At 44.7% G+C, this 5,037-nt stretch overlaps 1 long non-coding RNA gene across 1 annotated transcript in view; it reads left to right on the top strand.

The window, feature by feature from the left end:
• Positions 1-267: 267 nt before the first annotated feature.
• LOC102014209 overlaps positions 268-5,037 on the top strand; it is a 5,797-nt gene continuing 1,027 nt past the window's right edge. Inside the window, exon 1 of the long non-coding RNA XR_001236593.1 lies at positions 268-4,558. This is a non-coding gene — a long non-coding RNA (uncharacterized LOC102014209). The remainder of the gene's footprint in view (positions 4,559-5,037) is intronic.

Genomic DNA, 5,037 nt, shown 5'->3' with positions numbered 1-5,037 from the left:
TAACACTGAAAAAGACAGATGAGGTCAGACTGGTAGGGAGGGAAAGAAGGGAAAATCTCTTACCCAGCAAACTATGATCTTTCATAACTGGCCTTCCAAATGAGAACAGATTACATGTATGTGTTTGCATGGGCACGCACATGTTCTGGCAAGAGCAACCAAACCCTCATCCCGCATGCCTGCATTCCAATGCTTTTAAACTCTGTATATAAAGGAGGTAAAACATCAGAAATCTCTAGATTAGTAGCGGGTGGCACTAGGGCTTCAGGGGGCAATACTTGTACTCTCCTGGATCCTCTGGCAGTTTGTTACCTTGCCAACTGGTATGCTGGAGTTTAAGCTGCAAGGGTCTTCGTGGGCTGAGAATGAGGAAGAGCGTGCAGGCAGCTGATACTAACAAGGTCCCTGGAGTAATTTATTAGTGTCTCTGGTCTCCTCTTATTTGACAGAAGATGGAACGGAAAATGTTCATTCCTCCTGATAAGAGACACATACTTAGTGGATTATGTATTCTAACCTGATTCATCCTTATTATAGCTGTTCCTACACCCACTGATTCTGACTTAAGACATGTGCAGGCCCTTTCAACTGGTCCAAGTCCCTTTCTAGTTGTCATCCTTGTTCTTCTTTGCCTTTTTGCCAGTTTTCTTGGGGAGGGAGTTATAGCCAGAGCTTCCACATCCTTCCCTCCAATCCCTTTATAATCCAATTTTCTCCCTTATCTTCTACCAAGTGCTTCTTTAAAAATTCACCCATGACAAGCTATAGCTCAGTGACATTCACTGGGTTCTCATTTCCCTTGACTCTTCTGTTGCCCATCTCCCATAGCCTGGCTCTGCCCCCCCCACACACACACTGGGCCCTTTGATTGTGCCCCCTTTCTATTCCAGTCTTTACATCTGGGCCCCTTATCATTAGGTCTTGGCTTTCTGTCCTTCTCTCTTTCCTAGGCTCTCTTTAGTCTCATAGCTCTAAGAATCATCTCTAAACCTTACCATCACCATCCTCAGTGACGTTGGAAAAGGCCCAGAAGCCTACAGGAATGTTCCTCCAACTGCAGACTGCACCACATGGCTGGAGGCAGCAAGCAAGGGAAGGAATGGGGAGCTAGGTGTCTCATGACCCAAAGCTGGGAAATTCACACTTGATCAATGGGAAAAGTCTGCTTTTTAAGTTTTAATGTGCACAACAATCACTTGAGGATCTTGTTAAAGTGCAGGTTCAGTGGTTCTGGAGTGGGGCCTGTTATTCTGCATTTTTACTAAGCTCCCAAATGGTAATGTACCATACTTTGAGAAGCAAGAGATGCAACCACACTTACTTACTCCTACTGACAGATTTTAGGAGATTTTCTGTGTTGCTTTTGCATCTACCTAGAATGTGATCACCTTGAAGGCCAGGATTCTGTTGCTTGCATCTTTGTATATCTGACAATGAGTTTTTCTAGGTATCACTCTAAATAGTTAATGGGACCCACAACTGAACTGTTGACAAAATAATTTTTTAGCTTTGCTTTACAAATACTAATTTAGGGGTCAAGGTGTAGCTCAACAGCACCATGCCTGCCTGGCAAGCATGAGGTCCTGAGTTTGATTCCTGATTCCTGCTCCTCAAAAAATTTAGAGTTGCAGTAAAGCTCCTATGCAAGAACTGAGAAATCAAATTGAACCGTCTCTCCAAACATTAATTTATCTTCTAATTACAAATGTGAGGTAAGTGGATACTTTAATTTGAAAAACACCCTATACATAGAAACCAAGAAAGGTGAGTGACTTTCCAAGTAGTGGGTGACTTTTCCAGAATCAAATCCACTGGCCCTTGTTCACACAGGTCTCCAGGAAACCAGAGGAGGAGTGCATTTGAACACTGCTTTGCTTGGGTCCTTGCTTAACCATTCAAGATGATGTACTACTCACCCTCTGCTTCTCATTGATTCTTTCCTGCCTTAGTAGGAGACTGTCCCATCTCTGTCTCCATTTTTCTGAAGGGCATTCAGGAGCCCCCAGGAGCTGCAAGCTCCATGTTAGGAGGCCAGATGCCTGCTGCTGAGGTGAGTGAAAGGTTGGGAAGCAGACAGCTGGGCCAGCCTACACGCCAGAAACGCCCACACACATCTTTACAGCTGTTCTCAGCAGTGTGGCCTAGGAGCGCCTTTTAGAAGACATTATGAAGACAGAGTGGGGTGAGGGGAGAAACCCACAGAAATTATAGAGCAGTAAGCACCCCAGCATAGCATCCTATGTATCTCGACTCAGCTTCTGAAACAGAATCTTTGCTTTTAGTGATTTCTCCCATGGCCTTAAAAATAAAAGCCATTCTAGTCTCTAAAGTAGGTCACACAGGGAGGGGGAGAGAGGGAGGCACAAGCTGATAAATGCAGATGGCAAGGCACTTTCACCCTTTTCCAAACCAGAAATAAAACTTGGAAATTGTCTGAAGAATATGAGGACTATAGCTTAAGAAAAGCCAACATAGAAAAAAGCGTGTGGATGTTCCTGCCCTCCATCCACTTGTCCACAGTTGACCTTGACTCAGTGACAGTTCTTCCCGATGACTGCCCGCCCACCCCTCTGCCTCACCTCACAAGCACTGAGCTCACTTCCTGCTGGTCATCTTTGTTGCCTGATACCAAATAACTGCTCTCCTCTTCCATTTCTAGTAACTCACTGCAAAAGTCTCCATTCATCAACCAAAGACTAGAGGGGGGAGACAAGGCAAAAACACTTTGGGACTTCTCCATCTGAGTGCTTCTGTGATTCATTGTGTGTTCTAGACAGCAGCACATGCAGTTCCAGCAAAGGAAGGGGAGCAAAAATACCTTGTAGACCACTTTTGGGGTCCCCTGGCTTTGCCTTTCCTTTTCTACATCTGCCACAGGCCAATTGGCTTTCAGCTGCTGCTCCTGTTTTTAGTACACATACTCCCCTTCCCACCCTCAGCTGCTACGCTGGGATTGGGGGTCTGGTGAGACACAGAGAGGAAGACTTCCAACTAGCACAGTCGTAGCTTGATCTCCAGGGCCCATAGTGTCTGGAGACTCTTTGCAAGTCTCTCGTTCAGGAAGACCAGAGCTTTTGCTTTCTTCATAGTGGGCTGTCCCACTCCCAATCATAGTTCTTTCCTGAGTAGTCAGACTCCCCCAGGGAAAGTGTGCGTGTGAGTATCCTCAGAGGAGAGACAGGAGACTTAGAAAGACCCTGGGGGCTCAGACAAACAGACATGGAAAGACAAAAGAGCTATAACACTTACACAAATATCATGCCCCCGAAGCCAGGATCATACAGCGACTAGCTAGAGACAGACAGATAGTGTGAATCAACTTGGAGAAATACTTGGATGGTATCCTAGATTCAAGAAGGCATCAATCATGGAGCAGCCACGGGAAATCCTATGCCTCAGAGACAATTTCATGCTGTGAGTGGCAAGAACACAGACTTGCAGTGGGTATAGATGTTGTTTACCTGTGTGTCATTTGTGGGTTGGTTTTTAACCTCTGAGACAAGTACCCAGCTGCTGCCCTGCCCCACGATTTGAGCAGTAGAATAGGTCAAAGAATAAGCAGGTGAGAACACATGGTTTTCAGCACACCTCTGAGTAGTAGAAAAACTGGAAGGAGCCTTGCTTTGGCATCGAGGGGAATGACTGGAGTCGGGATACCCGATCGTATCCCAGGTTATAGGAAGAAATCAGGGCCCTGGGATCAAGGCGGACTTTGTGCTAAATGGGTGGAAAAGGCAGAGCTGATTCTCATCTTTATCCTATAAATCAGAAATATGACTTATTACACAGGCCTGGAGGCTTCTTGTAACCAGGCTCCAGATACTGTGTTATATAAAACTCTCAGTAAATAGATCTACCAGCAAACATCACAGGCCTACTCTGTGCCAGACCCCCAAAAGGAATAACCTGCTAGAGATGCTCAGTGGCAGTGATAGGAGCCAGCCCTTCTTCCAGCCGCTTCTCAAACTAATTGCCAATACCCTGCTACCAGCCCATGAGTTGTCAGTATCCAGTGGTGAAGGCTGCTCTTGATCTGTCGAGCAGGGGAGAGGAAGAGGCCCTTTCAGGAATGCAGTCCTTGCAGGCTACTTCCCTGCCTGTAAGATTCCGAAGGTCTGAGGCAAAGCCCAGGAAGTGGTCCAGCTAAAAAGCTTCGGGCTGTATTCCCCTGGGAGAGAGAAGTTGCTAGAGAGGATTTTCATTTTTACAGCCTTCATTCCCACTGCAGGGGAGGGGATGGCAGACACTGAGAAAAAGTTTGAATCGAGAAGGAAGCATTTAACTAGATGTATTTTAAACTTTCTGCTCTTTAATAGTCATTCGCTATTGTACCTCAAGAAATATTACTGAAAAACGCTTGAAGGCATGAGTTAAGACTGTAGTGATTCCTAACATCAACTGTTTCTACTCTGTTTTTCCTCCAAAGGTTTTCCACTGGCTGGAATTTTAAATCTGAGCAGCGGTTCAAAGGCTAAGAGACAAACTGCTCATTACTGGAAAGAGTGCCAAGAATCCTAGGAAGTCGACCTCACTCCCCACTGGAACACTACACCTCGTAGTAAGGGCTTCTTTCATAGTCACGGGAAGGTTGGATCAGCATTTCTTTTCATTCGCATCTTCTTTCAGGAACTGCTGGGATAAAAGAGAGCCTAGGCGAATAAAAAATTCACAAACAGGACAAGAATATAATATTTAGGGCAAGAGATCAGAAATCCTTTGGTTACTCAGTGAACCAAATAACTCTACTAAAAAAAAAAGTATAAGGAAATAAATGTCCATCAAAGTCTACATCACAGCAGGTGTTAGCCTTCAGACCCCATTCACACAGGTTCTAAGCAAGGTTGTCTTGCATAGTAAGTCTAAGAGACTCACATTAATGCAGTGATAAAACAGAACAGTTTTGTCATTATTAACTTCATCCCCAAAGAGTAACCATGTATTTGTTCTGAGATGTATTCCACCCAAGTTGTTAAATGACCTAGTCCTCAAACTTCTGATCCCAAATTCTTTTTTTTTTTTTTTTTTTTTTTTTTTTTT

This window comes from Chinchilla lanigera, unplaced genomic scaffold (assembly GCF_000276665.1).
Source record: "Chinchilla lanigera isolate Chin_1 unplaced genomic scaffold, ChiLan1.0 scaffold00005, whole genome shotgun sequence".
Taxonomy (NCBI): Eukaryota; Metazoa; Chordata; class Mammalia; order Rodentia; family Chinchillidae; genus Chinchilla; species Chinchilla lanigera.
This window is presented reverse-complemented; position numbering and strand designations above follow the sequence as displayed.